Genomic DNA, 18,838 nt, shown 5'->3' on the forward strand with positions numbered 1-18,838 from the left:
CAGCAACAGTTAAATGATTAAGCGCCCATCTCTGAGCAGGCTCTAAGTTCCCTTGCACGTCATCTCTACCCCCCCCATTTCCTTTAGCCCAAATTTCAGCAGAGGGTCACCCCAAAACAGGGGGACAGATTAGTGCTGTCCTCTTAAACTTGCTCTCATAAGTTTTAGAAACGGTTTTATGAGCCAAACTACCTATGGGTGGTCTTCTTGCATGCTTGAAAAGCCACTTCAAGAGGACAGGACTGAGAACAGTGGGTGGGAAATGGGTAACTGGCCACATTTCTACCATCTAAAGTCACCCCTATCTACATAAGAACACAGCAAGGTGCCTTATATTAAGTCAGACTCTGGTCCATCTAGCTGAGTATCACCTGCAATGACTGGCAGTGGCTCTCCAGGGTTTCAGGACAGGAGCATTTCCATCTCTACCTGGATATGATGGGGATGGAACCTGGGATTTTCTGCATGTGAAACAGATGCTCTGAGCTACAATGCTTCTAGGGCCAAAATAGTCGCTTTTTGAAGATGAAAAGGTATGCCAAGCAACAGTCACAGGTGCTTCGCCGTTTGCTTTCTATTGCACTTCTATCCCACCCTTTCCTCCAAGGAGTACACCTTGGAGTACATGTTTCTCCTCTCCATATTATCCCCACAAGAACCCTGTGAGGTAGTTTAGATTGAGAGGTGGTGACCAGCCCAAAGACACCCAATGAGCTCATGGCTAAGTGGGGATTTGAACCCCAATCTCCCAGTACTCTAACCCAGCACTCCCACCACAATGGCTCCCATGCAGTGTTCACATGTAATGTGTAGTCTGACCCAATGCCAGCATAACTGTCAGCTTGACACAGATAGGAAAAGACCCAGACAACCAGTCACAGATCTAATTTCCTTAGATCTACTGGAGACCTATTCCAAAAATACACATTTTTAACTGAATCATAAAACACTGCTTGCAGGAGCAGAGCAAAGTGACTGTGATTCTCCCAAAACAATTGTAATCTTCAGATTTAACTGTCAAGGCACAGGAGCTGCAGGTATCAATGCTCGAGAGAGACAGCGCAAAGAGGGCAATTATTATTCCCTGCTCTCCTATTTGAGTGCACTGGCTCCCAAGTACGCCAAGGTCAGGAGAGAGATGTGGCAAAAAGGTTTTCCTTTTCATTAGGGAGAGGCAGGAATACCTCACATTGTAACAGCAAAAGGTCGTCACAGTAAAAAGACTGGCAAAGCAAAGATGAATGCAGCAGCTGAAGATCAGAAAAGAGCTGAATGAAATTACAATAAGTGAAATCAACATGCATCTCTCTTAACCAAATTATCTCTTCATTCCTAGAGTCCCACTGAGCATCTCATAGATATTTCAATTCACATCCTCTCTTCATTAGCAAATATTAACTGCCTGAGGGTGTCAAGAGTTAAAAGAGTATATACTGCATTTCTATTTCCTCCTTTCTTCCAAAGGGCTTAGGGCAGTGTGACCACGGCTTTGTTCACCACTCCTTTTATCCTCACAAAAACCCTTGTAAGATAGGATAGTCCAGTGGTTCCCAAACTGGGTGGCACTGCCCCCAAGGGATGAAGGGGTGGTGGGATTATTGGGGGCTGCTAATAAGTAAGAGGGACACAGGTGGTGCTGTGGTCTAAACCACCGAGCCTCTTGGGCTTGGTAATCAGAAGGTAGGCAGTTCGAATCACCATGAAGGAGTGAGCTCTCGTTGCTCGGTCCCAGCTCCTGCCAATCTAGCAGTTTGAAAGCACAAAGTGCAAGCAGATACATAGGTACCGCTCTGCCGGGAAGGTAAACGGCGTTTCTGTGCACTGCTCCGGTTTCACCAGAAGCGGCTTAGTCATGCTGGCCACATGACCCAGAAAAACTGTCTGAGGACAAACGTTGGCTCCCTTAGCCAGTAAAGCAAGATGAGCGCCGCAACCCCAGAGTTGTCAGCAACTGGACTTAACTGTCAGGGGTCCTTTACCTTTTTATTAAGTAAGAAGGGCAGCAGGGGGAGCTGGAGGTGCAAATTAATATCAGGCTCTGCAAAGCTGGCATTCCCAGAGCAAAATTTGTACTCCAAGAGCTGTGACAGCGGCAAATTCAAAAGGAAGATACTATGCAAATGTGAAATGTAAGCAACATCTTTGCCGACTTACCATGGAAGCAGTCCTCAGTAAGAAATACCCATAGGCTTGTTTAGAAGCATTCCCTTCTCCCCAGCTGGTCTCTAACACTCCTAGGAACAGTGCTAGGAACACAGGAGATCTGCAAACAACATCAAGAGAAGGAATGGATTAAGAACAAATAATGCAAAGGCTTGGGTGGGTGAAGCAACATGAGAGAGATCAGCACAGTGGAACAAAAGCAGTTTGCAATTAGTGACTGCTTCAAGCAAAGAGGCAAAGCCCCAGCTCCATGATAACAGAATCTGTGATCTTCTCATTCTAACTACTAAAACACTCACTTGGTGTGTTGATTTGTTTAGGTTAGAAAGCAGACAAAGAGAATCAAACATAAAAGCCTCAGTAGTGAGCCTTCTTTGGGCAGAAATGGGCATGATGGTATGCCACTGAAAATGGCAGCCCTGTGTTGGGTTCTCCCTCTCTTCATGTAGAATAGGTGCCATGGACTGGAAAGACATGCACGCAGGCACAGTCTCCAATTGCTTGGAACAAGCCCTGGAAAGGAGGGGACTTAGCTAAGGGGAGGTGGGGACTTTCAGTTTTGGAGTCAGACCCACTCCATTTAATGGAGTCAGACCCACAGGGAATGAGCTGCTGTGCTCATTAGACCTGATGCTCAGCCAAGTCTGATTGTGTTTTTGCTGTTGAGGAGTAAATTCCAACTTTGAACTATGCGTGATTTACTGACTGACACACTGTGACAGTAGACTGATCCAGGTTGTGAAATCAAGACATGGTGCCTTTTTTAACACTCCACATTGCTGGTGTTGTGACCTGCCACCTGTGCTGCTTACTTGCTTACCTGCCTGCTCTGTCATCACCCTGAAGTTGCTGCGGCCACCTATTGGCAGACATGTGAACTACAGCATGGCAGCCTTACAACAGCAGGATAAGGTGGTATAGACATACTTTTATAAATAAACAATGCACTTAAGGTTGTGAACTGAAGCCTGGTGTCAGAGCATGGGAAGCTGGCATGTTCAGACACTGTGGGTTAAAGACACAATTCTGTCATATACACAAGATCTGCTCTCAGGAATCTACATATCCTACATTTCATACTCTCCCAAAATTCTGAATTCTATCATACACAAATTAAACACATGCTCACTTTGCAGTTCCCATTAGCATGACGAGAGAAAGCAGAGGACTGCATATGATGTTTTAAGTGCATTATAGAAATGTGACACTAGATGTTGATGGTGAGCTTATGACAAATTCATTTTCATAGCTTTTTTATGTGTCTAGATTCCACCATAATCAGCCATCATTGCAGGGGTTGGACTAGATGACCCTTTGGGGTCCCTTCCAACTCTACAATTCTATGAGACTATGAAAGGGGGAGTACCATTGTACTCAGGTCCTTGCTGGGGGATTCCCATGCCTTTGGTTGACCACTGTGGGAATTAACTAGATAGGGTTTAGTCTGACTCAACGGAGCTCTTCTGGTGTCTTTAAATGGCAGCAAGAAGCAAGTAAGGGTCTCAGGGGTCAGTGCTAAGGCAGTTAAGGCAGAGAACAGATAGAGGGCTTCTCAGAAAGGCCACTGTTGCCTAGGCAAAGTTCCAGTCTGAGCAGGAGGCCCTTGTAGTCCTTTCTGTTAAGGAGAGCCAGTGGCTGACCTGGATGGACGTAGTCACTCCAATACCTGGAAACCCTTCCACTATCCAGGCAGATGTTCCAACTTGCAGGCAGGTATAATGCCTCGCCACACAGGGCACTCGAGGAGGGAGATTCAGACTTCCCAGTTCTTCCAGCAGCTTTGGACAGCTGCTATCTTTGGAAATAAATCAGAATTTGCAAAGCTGAATTTCTCACAGCACCATTTAACGAACCAGACACTAAATTCTGTGTGCGGTGTGAGAATGGCCACAAGAAATACATGCAACCCTCTCTGCAGCCCATGAAAACACTTCTTAGTTCTGAATGTATTTTATTTCCTCAATAACCTGGGGAGTTCAAGGCATCACTTTTGTTTTATGGAGGAGTAGTTCAAGTACAGATGTAATGTTTGAGAGATCTATTCAGATAGTGGGATACAAAGCTGAGCTCCAGTTTAAATGCAGCCCTCTTAGCTTAAAAATGGAAAGGAAGAAAAAAGAAACCTAGCACCTTACCTAGGGCTGCTATATTTAAAAGGGGTGTGTGAGAGAAAGATTTGGGGATGTTTTGTTCCTGTAAAGAGGGGGGCCTGCATTCCTGATTCTCCCATTGTGGAAACCAAAATATGAAAAGGCAGCTCTTGAAATCCCAATTATTTAGCCCATTGGGCTTATTGGTGGGAGAAACAGAAGAAACATAAATGGCAATTGTGAATTATAAAGCAGCAAGGGCTTGTTTATTGTTAGAAGGGGGGGTGCTACCTCCTCAAAGTAAAATGCATTTGCCAATTTTTACTGTGTATGAAAATAAAAAACAGGTTTAAAGGAGGGAGACAGAGCAAGAGAGAAAGAGAGCAATAAACCAAAAGTGCCTAATTATTTATACAAGCATCTTAATAAAAACGAGGAAACCTGCAGAGTAACTTTCTGTGTCGATTGATAAAGCTGGCTCCCACCCTCCAAAAAAGAGGAACTACACCAGGTGCCCTAATTAACAATCCCGGAGAGGATTTCTGCGCACAAACATAGACAGACACGGCTTTATGAACACCTTTTGCACTCCTATGCTGTGTACTCCCATTAACCCTCTGTGCTGCTCTATTTACAAGTCATTTCCACTGTGCATATTTCCCAATGCCTCGGAGAGCAGGCGCAGCTGTAATGCAGCACTCAGAGGCAAAATAACTGCTAACTGAATGCAGGGCTGGGTGGATAAATTCTTCTTTGGGGAACTTCCTCCTGTCCCACTATGTCTTCCAGTGAGAGAAGGAGGGTGCAGAAGGGTGTGGAAAGCAGGCTGCTTCTACTCAAGCAGGCTACATGTCACTGCATGAGGATATCATTGGCATTAATAGATGTTTGCATTAGATTTCAGGGAGTCTTTTCACTGCTCCACACTAAGAAAGCAAGCTTTACCAGTGTATTTTGTCTTGTGTTAAAACATGGGCTTCAACTGATCAAACTGCTGCCCGACATAACATATGTGACCAAACTGCCTAATGATGAGCTATCATCTTTTCTGACAAATCAGTGCACATACCTTTTGAAAGCCTTTCAGTGCAGCATCAATGCCTTGCAGCAGGCGCTGCATGCATGTGTGAGAGGGAGACCCTGCAGGATTTTTATTCCAGCTTCTTTCTCAAAAGGATTGGGGTAGGAGAGAGAGGTTTTCAGTCTCTCCTCTCTGCAGACAAACACTCTATTAAAATACATTAAATGCTACTGCCTACTAATTTGCTTCTGCCTTTAAAGCATTCTTTAAAAAAAGTCAACACACAGAAATTTCAACAGCTGGCACAGAAGTGCTAAAGTAACAGTTATTTGTCTAGCAGCAACACTGGGGAAAGGGCATGGTAATAACATAATGCACAATTGCAGAGGGGGAAGGGGAACCTCTATAAATTTCATTATGGACCAAAAATATCTACTTCCAGCTTAGCACATCAAGGATGTCACAAACACCTTGTATAATCTCTTCCATCAGCAGCACTAAACCTCTCCAAACCTCTCATTTGGCAAGCCATTATATCTCTGCTGCTCCCCAAACCCCACCCCACCCAAAAATCAATTTGTTCATTATAATTACTTTATTAGTGCAGATGCTTTGATGACTTGATTCCTTTACCAACTGGCATTCAATGTTAGTCCTACTTAGAGTAGACACAATGAAGTTGATTCATTATTTTCATTGGGTCTTCACTGAGTAGAATTTAATTTAATTGTATAGGCTATAAATTGTATAGAGGAAACAGCAGAATATCTTTATCCTCTGTTTCCAACCTTTCTTGAGGACCATTGCTTTTCTCTCAAGAAGCAGGCGTCTTTTAATTTCATGGCTGCTGTCACCATCTGCAGTGATCATGGGGCCCAATAAAGTAAAATCTCTCACTGCCTCTACTTCTTCCCCTTCTATTTGCCAGGAGGTGATGGGACCAGTGGCCATGATCTTCGATTTTTTGATGGTGAATATGGTCTGAAGCTCAACATCAAAAAAACGAAGATCATGGCCACTGGTCCCATCACCTCCTGGCAAATAGAAGGGGAAGAAATGGAGGCAGTGAGAGATTTTACTTTCCTGGGCTCCATGATCACTGCAGATGGTGACAGCAGCCACAAAATTAAAAGACGCCTGCTTCTTGGGAGAAAAGCAATGACAAACCTAGACAGCATCTTAAAAAGTAGAGACATCACCTTGCCAACAAAGGTCCGTATAGTAAAAGCTATGGTTTTCCCAGTAGTGATGAATGGAAGTGAGAGCTAGACCATAAAGAAGGCTGATCGCCAAAGAATTGATGCTTTTGAATTATGGTGCTGGAGGAGACTCTTGAGAGTCCCATGGACTGCAAGAAGACCAAACCTATCCATTCTTAAGGAAATTAGCCCTGAGTGCTCACTGGAGACTCCAATACTTTGGCCACCTCATGAGAAGAGAAGACTCCCTGGAAAAGACCCTTATGTTGGGAAAGATGGAGGGCACAAGGAGAAGGGGATGACAGAGGACAAGATGGTTGGATGGTGTTCTCGAAGCTACCATCATGAATTTGACCAAACTGCGAGAGGCAGTGGAGGACAGAAGTGCCTGGCGTGCTCTGGTTCATGGGGTCACGAAGAGTTGGACACGACTAAGCGACTAAACAACACAATGCAATACAGTAAAAGCTTTAATATTTGTAATTTCCAAACTACTTATTTAAAATGCCTTTCTGGGTTAACACACACACCACATGAGTATCCTTTCTTTTTTAAAGTCAGTGTTTAGCTGCTAACCTAAAATGTGATTTTTCAGGAGGAATAATTCACACACAAGGTGAATTCCTTCATTAACAGCATACCTTCTATGAAATTTAGAAACATTTAAAACAAGTAGGTTAATGAAGCAACAATATGCGAACTAGCTGATTAATACAAACTTCCAAAGCTCAGTGAGACAACAGCTATTTGGAACTCATTTTTAAGGCAGAGAAATTGTGCGCACAAATTTATAGGAAGACAGGAGGCTGCTACGGCCCTTGCCTATTGATTTAGAACAGAGTCATTGTTTAAAATGAAAACACAGAAAACCCCAAAATTATTGATAATTGCTTTGGAGAAACAGAGGTCACATTTTCCACAAGCTAGTGTAAAGGACAATATCTGGATGCACAATATATGGAGTTGCCTTGCAGTGGACATTATTCTCATATTGATCTCATTTCCCATTTCCCTTTTAAAACTCTCTTCCAAAGTCCAACAATTCAAGGGGGGGGGGGGTGAAAAAAAGGAAGGAAGGAAAACAACTGAGCATGGCCAGGTATAAAGTAAAGAGATGAAAGTGTGTGTGTTTTTGTTCTCTTTAAAAAAGCTCTCTTCCAAGCCAAGCTGCCTATACAGTATCAGGTAAAGAGGAGAAAGAGACACAAAAGGGTAACAGAAAGAGTGAAATGGTGACCATTTACCCAGTGCCAACATACAGCCGTTACAGATGACCTCGAGAGAATGCAGCCTAAACAACAATTTTAAACCCCCATTTTAAATTCAAACGCAATACTTCTTCCCCAGGACTGATGGTGGAAGGCTTCTCAAGGTTTAACACACACACTCCCATGGAAAGTTTGCATTAACTATTTTGAAATCTGGAAGAAAAGGTGCCACCAATTATGGTACATTTTAGAAGGTATGAAAAATGTGAGTTGGGGGGTGGCAAGGAAACAACGGATAGTGTTATGCAACAAGCGCTTGCTTTATTTTTATTTTATTGCTAAAAGCAATGTTAACTCCATAAGAACCTGCTTGTTTTAGAAACTGGAGCTGCAGAGGGTAAATGGGGACAGTGCTTTTAGCGAAGCTACAAAGCCCTGCAATTTGAAGTTGTTTTCTCAGAAAGGACACAATAAAAGCTGCAGCTGGAGCTAGGAAGAGTAAACCCTGATCATAATGGCAGAGGTTCAGTTGCTTCTTCATGGTTGCTGCATTAAATCTAACAAACTGCGCTCCTGAGATTATCCGACATCAAGGTCTCTATTCCCAGCGTCCAGTTTCAAGACTGTTTCTCACTGACTTACATACACAAGAAATGGCGCGCACCTTCTACTTCATAACTTGCAATGCTACCAAGTTGCAAAAAGGAAAACGTGTTTTGCGGACACAGCCCAGCAAAATTCAGTATGTTCAAGAATAGAGGTCTTATGAACCAGGAGCAGGTAACGATAGCAAGGCTCAATGCATACCAATGAAGAAATGGGGAGAAACAGTACACACTAACTGCTCCCAGACTGCAAGGCAGCAAAAGCAATTATTATCTATCGGAATAGAAATTAGGCTCATTTTCTCCTAAGGCTTAAGCAAAGTTCCAGTTCAGAAAAGTCTATCAACACTGACTCAAGACAACTCAGACAATCTTCCAAAGCAACAGCTGCCAACCTGGTGCCCTTCAAACATTTTAGACAAAAACTACCAAATAACCACACCAACTTGTAGAACATACATTTCTAAATAATAATTAGATTCTAAATATAATAATTAAATAATTAGATTAAATAATTTAGCAGTATAGCATGAGCCTGTTACCAAATATGAATAAAATAAGAAACTTAAACAGCATAACTTCTTACCGGCATACCTTGGCCCCTCAGAGAGATGTTGCTCAAGGAGATGATGCTCAAGGAAAGAAAGTAAGAAAAATGCGGCAAAAGCGGGCACAGCTGTGGTGTTAGCTGTACCATGTAACTGGTAGCTAATCAGAAGGTGCTGCTAACTTTTTAAAACTCCCAGCTGGTGACGCCTACTTGACTTTCGAATTGAGGAATGCATTACCAATTAGCACACTGGTCAGGGTTGGCCTTGAGACCCTGATAAGGCAAATGCAGATGCTAAGGTCTGCAAATTGTTTTCTTGTGATCTTCCCAGTAAGGCTAAGCTTCTGACTGAACGGAAGTTTGATACGCAGACTTGGTACAATAGGGAGTTGTAGTTCAAAACATTTGGAGAGCAGGAAGCTGCCCAAAGCTTCTCAAAACCATATCTCACATGTTCCCACTTCCCCTCTTGCAGGTGGCTTCCCTCTTACAAAACAAGCTCTGCTGGATCAGAACCAATGCTCTTCTAGTCTAGTGTACTATTCTCATAGTGGCCAGCCAGATGATTCTGGAAAGGACACTAGCTGGACATAAGCACAACAGTCCTTTCCCACTCACGTTTCTCAACAGGCGGCATTCAGAGGCATAGTGTCTTTATGTTGGGGGCTATCATGAAATCTTCTGGTTAGCAAAGTTAATAGTTGTAGCTATGCCATATGTGAAGAACTACTTCCTTTTGTCTGACCCCCAGTCAGTTTCACTGGATGAGCACAAGTTCTAGAATTATGAGAGAGCTCTAAACCATATTCTGCCATGGGGTCCAAATCAGTGAACTATGTCTAGCACTTGCCTTCCAAAAAACCACCATCTGAAGTGGGACTGGAGAAAAAGAGCTATAAAATGAATGAATGAATGAATGAATGAATGAATGAATTATGAAAGAAATAGTTCTAAGAGCTTAGCAGGAGGATGTGATTAGTTGTTAACGAGAAGCATATGGAGCATGCCCCATGCAACAAGGTTGGAAGAAGCACCTTTGCAATTTGCCCAAGTTCCTCATGTGGCTTTAACGAGCATAGGAAAGGGTGTTGCATGCAGCCATTTGTGGCTAATGGGCCTGGGAAAGTGGCTATAGGGATGCATAACTCACAGGTGAGTGTGCCTAGGATTGCAGATTTGGCTACCTTCTCTGAGTTTCGGTAAAATTAACCAATTGGGCCAGGCATAGGCAAACTCAGCCTTCCTGGTGTTTTTGGCCTACAACTCCCATGATCCCTAGCTAACAGGACCAGTGGTCAGGGATGATTGGAATTGTAATCCCAAAACCTCTGGAGGGCCGAGTTTGCCTATGCCTGAATTGGGCATTGGAGGCAACTTTCCTCTGTGTGTTGAAGGGCATGCAATGCAAGTCACAATGAAAGGCTTGTTTTGAACTATATATTGTAAGATAATAATGTGTGTGTTTTTTAACTGTATCTATTTAAAAGTTCAAAATTGGGAAAGGAGTACGACAAGGCTGTATATTGTCTCCCTGCTTATTTAACTTATATGCAGAATTCATCATGCGAAAGGCTGGACTGGATGAATCCCTAGCCGGAATTAAGATTTCTGGAAGAAATATCAACAACCTCAGATATGCAGATGACACAACCTTGATGGCAGAAAGTGAGGAGGAATTAAAGAACCTTTTACTGAGGGTGAAAGAGAAGAGCGCAAAATATGGTCTGAAGCTCAACATCAAAAAAACGAAGATCATGGCCACTGGTCCCATCACCTCCTGGCAAATAGAAGGGGAAGAAATGGAGGCAGTGAGAGATTTTATTTTCCTGGGCTCCATGATCACTGCAGATGGTGACAGCAGCCACAAAATTAAAAGACGCCTGCTTCTTGGGAGAAAAGCAATGACAAACCTAGACAGCATCTTAAAAAGTAGAGACATCACCTTGCCAACAAAGGTCCGTATAATAAAAGCTATGGTTTTCCCAGTAGTAATGTATGGAAGTGAGAGCTAGACCATAAAGAAGGCTGATCGCCAAAGAATTGATGCTTTTGAATTATGGTGCTGGAGGAGACTCTTGAGAGTCCCATGGACTGCAAGAAGACCAAACCTATCCATTCTTAAGGAAATCAGCCCTGAGTGCTCACTGGAAGGACAGATCCTGAAGCTGAGGCTCCAATACTTTGGCCATCTCATGAAAAGAGAAGACTCCCTGGAAAACACCCTGATGTTGGGAAAGATGGAGGGCACAAGGAGAAGGGGATGACAGAGGACGAGATGGTTGGACAGTGTTCTCAAAGCTACCAGCATGAGTCTGACCAAACTGCGGGAGGCAGTGGAAGACAGAAGTGCCTGGCGTGCTCTGGTTCATGGGGTCACGAAGAGTTGGACACGGCTAAACGACTAAACAACAACAAATTTAAGAGATATATTTAGGCCTATTTTAATTATCTATTTTAAAATTTATTTCACTTCATTTATCTGTTGGTAATCTGTACATGATCCCTTCACACATTTTTTCCTCACAACAATCCTGTAATGTAGGTTATACTGAGAGGCTGCAAAAGGCTCAAGGTGACAGTGTGAGCTTTATGGGAATGCTGTGATTTGAGTCTGAAATCTCAGTGCAGAGGTTTCCAACCTTTTTGGGTCCGCGGCTCCCTTGATCAGCTACATTCTTTCTGTGGCACTCCTGTGGGGCTCAGGAGCACCCCTTGCCTGCAGAGCAGACAGCCTCTCACACTTTTTTCGAACATCCTGCCTTGTGGAGTATTCCCTCAGCCTCCTCTCCTCTCTTCTTGGGAGTCATCTGCCTACCAATGCCACTTCCCTCTTCCCTAACTCAAACTTAGCTGGGGGCCAGGGAAGCAACAGGGGCAGAAGTGGCAGTGAGTGCTTCAGAAAGTGTTTCTGTGCCACTGTGGGAACATGCCTCCCCAGGGCCTGTATCTATGGTGCTTATCTATGATACTAGGATTGTTTTCAGCACTGGTTCCCTGGCTGTGGAATGCCCTCCCTAGTGACATGCACCTGCCTCTATCATGATTAACTTTAAAGAGGAAATTGAAAACATCCCTCTTTACCCAAAACATTTGGTGACTGAAGAATATTGTTTAGGTCACCCTGAAATAATTGGATGGGAGAATGTTTTTAATTGTCAATTGTTTTTAGAATGTTTTTAACAGTAGCTGCTTTCTGAGGTTTTATAATTACAGTTCTTTTTAGCAGTGCTTTTTCCCCAGGGAATGCAGGGGGATGCATATCCCTAAACATTTTGTGAATCTAAGTTTGGTCACATTGAGGGGCAGTTTTTCAATGAGTAGGAAAATGAAAGTGCCCCTAAGTTTTTTTTCCCTTTTTTTAGAATGTTAAATCTGATTTAGAATGTCCTTTGCTTTGATTTTTTTTCAAATTGTATATCTGCTTGCCACCCTGGGCTTCACTAGGAGGAAGGATGGGATACAAATCCCTATGATGATATAGTGTGTGCTGCTATAACAGGTCACTGGGTCTTTGGAGAAGAAGAGGGAGGCAGAAGCAGCAGTGCCAGGCACTTGCAAGACTGAGAAGTGCAGGCTGCACAACAGGACACCCCCTCCTCATTTAGAGCATTTTTGCAGGCATCTGATGCTCATTTTTGGAGTGCCCCTATTCAAACGCTTGTGATGCTATTTGTTTTGCCTGCAGTAGTAAATAGCTACACAAGTGACACATATTTGGGGGCATACTGTTAGCAGGATTTATTCCCCCAGCTTCCATACTTGCTTTTGTAAGGGCAAATATTAATCAGACACACCCCTACAGCTAAAGGGGGCGGGGCAGGAGGGATTTGAAAAGTCTGCTGTCTTACTGCATCATTTCATAGATCTGTCTGCACTAAAGGAACCAAACTCAAATCCTCAGGTCAGCCCTGAACTGTCGTTTTTCTTCCTAGTGCTTTGAGGAGTAAAAATAGTCCACAGTGAGTTTTCCAACTGTCAGGCAGCTTTCCTGTGGAAGTGCAAGCAGTTGCCAGGGGAACCACGAGGTTCCCCCAGGTCACGTTATAACAACCACCTCTAAACAGGCAGCATCACAAATGCTACCATTGCTGTAGCAATCTTGGGATTACCGTACCGGAAGCTGGACCTGGACTACAGAACCTGCAGCCTAAGCAAGTGCTTCCTTTGAATGTTACAAGACTTAAAAGTATCGCACCTAGTTGACAAAAGTCTGAGGGCTGACTGATAAGTACAAATAAGTAGAAACAGGTAGCAATGCTTTTCCCGGAGTGTATGGGGCAGCAGCAACAGAGGAAGCCGCTCCGCTGCCTGGGACGGTGCACCCAGGGGCGGGGTGCACCATGGTGCCTCCGGAGTCTGCCTGCTTCCTCCCACTCAGCCGCCCTACAGCTGGGGGGAGGCAGCGGGCAGACCGTTTGGGCAGCGCGGAGCCTGCGCATACCCAAGCCACCGTGTCTCTCCCAGGAGTGACGTGTGGCTCAGGCGTGCTGCAGGCCCTGTGGTGAGCACCACCCAGCATTTTGTTACCCCCTTCTGTGGTGGCACCCGGGGTGGCCAGCCCCCACCGCACCCCCTTTCCTCTGCCCCTTCAGTGAAGGTGAGGGGTTGCATGTCTGAACACTTCCAGGATGGGGAAACAACAGCTCATTGTACACAAATAGCTGGCCCTAAAGAAACAAGGTTCTCCCTCACAATGCTATTTTCTGTGTATCATTTTTACATGGGGTATAAATGAATATATAATAACAATAATAATAATGGGCCTGCCCTCTGTATAGAGATGAAGAGAAACAAATCTGATCATTCCTGATCACAAGGAGAAGAAAGGTTTTATATTTGTTGGAAACTACTTTGAGTGGCTGGGGCAACCCAGACAAATGAGTGGAGTGCAAATAATGGTGGTGGTGGTGATCCCAAACCCCAGATATTTCCAATAGTAATTCTGAGTCAGACAAGGCCTACATGGCTGTAGGGCAGTGGGACTCTGCCTCAGAGATCTTAGGGACCGAAGTGGGTCTAAGGTCCATCCTGAGGCCCCATCTATAAACAGACAAAATACTGGGGAAACAGGGTTCTGCAAATCACCTTGGATTCCACTCCTGGGTGGTCCATGAATGTTTTGAACCCCTCAAAAAAGTTCTTTACTCCATCACATCTACAGCTGGACAAAAGTCCCTTTCTCCCATGGCACTTCCTGGCAGTGAGGGAAAGAGTGATTCTTCTAGAGGCCATACAACCCAGAATGCTGCAGTAATTCAAGGCTGTAAGCAGCACTAATATGACAGAGAGCAGATGGAACGAGGCCTTAGGACAGATCCAAAGAGACATATAATCATAACACACACACCCCCATGTAGATAATCTCTCTCTCTCTCTCTCTCTCTCTCTCTCTCTCTCTCTCTCTCTCTCAGTAGAGTGTGAGATAAAACACAGAAACAGAAAAAAACCCAACTTTACACCAAATCAGACTATTAGTCCATCTAGACTGCCTACATTGGCTGGCAGTGGTTCTCCAAGTTCCAGGCATGTATCTCTCCCATCTCTGCCTGGACATGCCCAAAACAAGGGACCTGCCAAGTGGCATGCACAAAAAAATGTATTACTGGAGTAAAAGTGCACACTAAATTCATATACTGGTGAGAATAACATACCAAAGTGCAATATAAGGGAGAACTGCTTTGCAAAAATGTGTATATTGGGTAAAATTGATTTTTAAAAAGTTTATTAGACAGAATTCATACAGAATTCATACAGGATATGCAATTGTGTAACTAAATCAGTAGCAAAGTTTGTATCCCAAGCTATTTGCAATACCTACACATCCAAACTCACACCCACAAAGGCTTTTCAAAGCAGCTTACAGAAAAAATATGCACAATGCAATCCCATCCAAGTGTAGCATCAATAGCAGAAATAGCAGGATGTCACAGAGGCGCCAGGTTGATTCAGGCTCAATAAACACACGAGAAGTAACTGGCTGTGTTCTTAGATAAATAAGGTATACTATTAATTGTATCAAATTTCAACAGAAGTAACTCATAAAGTTCAACAAACCAACAAAGCAGAAGACCCAGTGGATCAGATCATTCTCTAGCCAGTTCATGCATAAGGTCCATCTGTGTAATGGTGTCTATTCCACCTGTTTGTTCATAAAGTCCAAACAATCCACATGAGAGGTTGTTACAGTTCCACAAAATTTCTGGAATATTTGCCTTGTTTCGTCGTCCTGGGCTTCATCAGTAGTTATAGCACATATGTGATATTACAGGACAGTGGATCTTATGGCATGGTAGTAGCTGTATGTTACATATACAGTATGTAATATCACATATGTGCTTTAACTACTGATGAAGCCCAGGACGGCGAAACAAGGCCAATATTCCGGAAATCCTTGTCTAGACTCTGTGAAAGGACCATCGATACACTGAATAGTATACCTTATTTATCTAAGAACACAGCCAGTTACGTCTTGTGTGTTTATTGAAGATGCTTTATGTGACCATAGGTTTGTTTGTTGTTGTTTTGTTAAGGTTGATTCAGGCAGCATTTCCTGCCTTGGTCCCCTCATAGTGCTCAGGCAGCAGGCCCAACAAGGACCTGGAGTAAAGGAACCCAGTCAGTCCATGATAGAGGCAAGCTATAAAGATTCACAAAGAACACTTACTGAGGAGTGCTAGTTTTAATTTTGTCTCAGTGCTGTTTAGATTTTTAATAAAGAAGGATGCATTGTTGGTATTTTTCATGTATTTTTTCATTTGTTTTCCTCCTGCTGCATGGAATCATTTTTTTAAAAAAACAAATTGAAAGTCAAGATTGAAATGAACAAACTTGAATATCTGAATCAGTCATTTGTGCAGCAAGATTTGGGTATAATTCATTGTGTTTTGGTGGTGAGTATTCTGATAATCGGACCTGTGTGTACTGCTTTCCCCCCATGCTAGGGAGTCACAATGATTTCATTCAGTCTGGTTTTCAAGCAAACAAACCCGATTTCAATGGAATATGGGCATCCTCCTGTTTTCACACCTGCAAATTTTCTAGTACAGTTCTAACCTCAACAAAATATACCAAGGAGCGAGCATTTTAGGAAGAACCGCATGCAAAAATGTGAATTTCTGTGCAGTTAAAAAGAATTGCAGATTGATGCCAGAAGCAGGATGAAATTCACTTATGAATGAATGTGAAACTGACACAATCTAGAAGACTGAATCCCCCGCTGCTGATGTTTGAATTATCCTCTCACCTGCTAGAATTTCCTAGAAGCCTACAAATGAGGTCATGATTCAGTTAAATTTAGGAGTCAGGGACAGGTGCTGTAGATTTCAATAAGGCCCACCATACTTTTCCCACCACATCCACTGGAAGAGGATTCAAACACTAAAAGCTCTGCATTTTGGGTGCAGATGAAATGTAAGGTTTTAAGAGCAAACATAGTGGATTTTTCATCCACACTTTTGTAATTGGCACAAAGGTACATTCCACTGTGTTGAGTACTAGATCAGCCATCAGGCTTGCTTGTTCACACATTATCATGGGAGCTGTTTACTTTTTAATTTGCATGTCTATCCCCATGCCCCACCCAAGAGTAAAAAATTAAGCACATTGCTGAAAACTTGCCCCAAGGAATTGGAGTCAGGAGAGGTGGGCGAGATATATTGGTAATTTCCACCAAGGCAATAATCAAAATTGCACCCCTGAATTTATTGTAAAACACACTTTGGGTGCTTGTGCCTTGTTTCTTAGTGTCCTGAAAGGTTTCTGATCACAGGCTTTTTTGCTGGCTGAACCAGGGCTTAAAATGCAACCTTCGACTTCTTTCTGCCTCTCTCCATCTGCAACATGGCAAAAGCTTCCAGTCTCAAAGGGTTTTGTAGAAGAGCCTAAATTCATTCACATTTGTAGAGCGATTTGAAATTCATAGTGAAAACTGCTATGAAAGTGCTAAACATTCTTAGTTCTCTTCTTCCACTCAAAAGATCTGTAATATCTGAACTCTCGGAGTGCCTGATGTTCCTCTCTCACTGCGTCTTAACAGCCATTGATTTGTTGCTCAGTGGACATGCAGGTGGAGGGGGTGAGAACAATGTTAGGGGAACACACACTCACATGCACGTACACACACACACACACACACACACACGAAGAATGAACCAAGAGGCAAAACTGAAAATCATCAGGAGTCCACAGCATTCTGTTCCTGGAGAACTGGACACCATCCAGCTTTGAAAAGAAGGAAATTTTGGGGTGGGAAAGACACAAGGCTTTGGCCCCAGCAGTTCTAACTTCAAGTTTTGTGATGTCCTTAAGCAAAGTGCCCTGAATATTTCCCTTCTTCCTGACCTGTCTCCTTCTGGGCCAATCTGCTCCACTGCCCAGAAGGAGATGCTAAGGCAAATAGAACCTGCTGCTCCATTTCCCTTGCTCTTGCCACTTATGGAGAGCATAAGAAGAAGCCTGCTGGATCATGCCAGTGGCCCTTCTAGTTTGGCAACCTTTTGATGATAAGAACTGTTCAACAGTGGAAGGTACTACCTTGGAATGTGTGGACTTCACAGGAGGTTTTAAAACACAGGTTTGGGTCCTTTCCAATGTTGTAGTTCTATGATCCTATGATTTTTGAGGACTATTATTCAATATTTGGACAGTATTGTATTCATTTGTTGTGGTCCTTTATTGATAGTCCTAATGAAACTATGGGGGACGCGGGTGGCGCTTTGGTTTAAACCACTGTGCTGCTTGGACTTGCCGACTGGAAGGTCAGTGGTTTGAAGCCCCGCTCCCGTTGCTTGGTCTCAGCTCCTGCCAACCTAGCAGTTCGAAAGCATGAAGTGCAAGTAGATCAATAGGTACCACTCCAGTGGGAAAGTAAACAGCATTTCCGTGTGCTGCTCTGGCTTCACCAGAAGCAGCTTAGTCATGCTGGCCACATGTCCTGGAAAAACTGTCTGTGGGCAAATGCTGGCTCCCTCGGCCTGTAAAGCAAGATGAGCACCGCAACCCAAGAGTTGTTCGCAACTGGACTTAACTGTCAGGGGTCCCTTTAAGGTAAAGGTAAAGGTACCCTTGCCCATACAGGCCAGTCGTGTCCGACTCTAGGGTTGTGCGCCCATCTCACTTAAGAGGCCGGGGGCCAGCGCTGTCCGGAGACACTTCCGGGTCACGTGGCCAGCGGGACGAAGCTGCTCTGGCGAACCAGCACCAGCGCAGCACATGGAAACACCGTTTACCTTCCCGCTATAAAGCGGTCCCTATTTATCTACTTGCACTTAGGGGTGCTTTCAAACTACTAGGTGGGCAGGAGCTGGGACCGAAAGATGGGAGCTCACCCCACTGCGGGGATTCGAACCACCGACCATGCGATCGGCAAGCCCTAGGCGCTGAGATTTTACCCACAGCGCCCCCCTCAAGGGGTCCCTTTACTTTTACCTTAATGATTTTTCTTTCTTTCTAATTGCGGAGCAGAAAAGGATTTGAAATCTCCACGAGGCTGTGATGTCCACAGTGCCCTTGGACAATCACTATCTCTTAGCCTAAGGTACAACAACCTTGCTGCAAGAATAAAATGTACAAAGAGAGACAATTGCACCAATCTGTCCCAGCAACCCCCATGGGTGGGACAGCAACCAATTATTCCTCCCTATAATACAGCAAGAGATGGGGAAAATAAACATCTGTAACTGCACAGTTTGTAATATAGCACAGGCAAAAAAGAGGTGAAAGGACACTAGGAATAAAAACATACACCAACAGCCAAGAAAGCAGGCATCTCTACACCTCCATGCTTTGATTGCTACGTGGTTTATCCGTGGAGGAGGGCAGTGCTACCTCTCCCCAGAATCCTAAATGCATTTATTCATGTTTAGGTTCACGGACACAAGAGGTTCCGAGTGATCTCTGAGCCTTTTCCTAATTGAGTGTGGCTGCCAAACTCATTTTTCTGAAGGACAGTCTTACTGGGCCAGTCAGCAGCTCACCTGAATGCTGCCAATGATGCCAATTTCA

The 18,838-nt window shown here is 43.8% G+C and overlaps 1 protein-coding gene across 2 annotated transcripts in view; it reads right to left on the reverse strand.

Annotated features, from left to right (window-relative positions):
- Positions 1-18,838, reverse strand: part of NEXMIF (neurite extension and migration factor) — a 219,434-nt gene that overhangs the window by 104,917 nt on the left and 95,679 nt on the right. For both annotated transcript variants that reach the window (XM_083484954.1, XM_083484953.1), the window contains exon 2: positions 2,155-2,263. The gene's annotated coding sequence lies outside the window, so the exon portion shown is untranslated. The remainder of the gene's footprint in view (positions 1-2,154; positions 2,264-18,838) is intronic.

This window comes from Podarcis liolepis (genome assembly GCF_965112155.1).
Source record: "Podarcis liolepis genome assembly, chromosome: Z".
NCBI classification, from domain to species: Eukaryota; Metazoa; Chordata; class Lepidosauria; order Squamata; family Lacertidae; genus Podarcis; species Podarcis liolepis.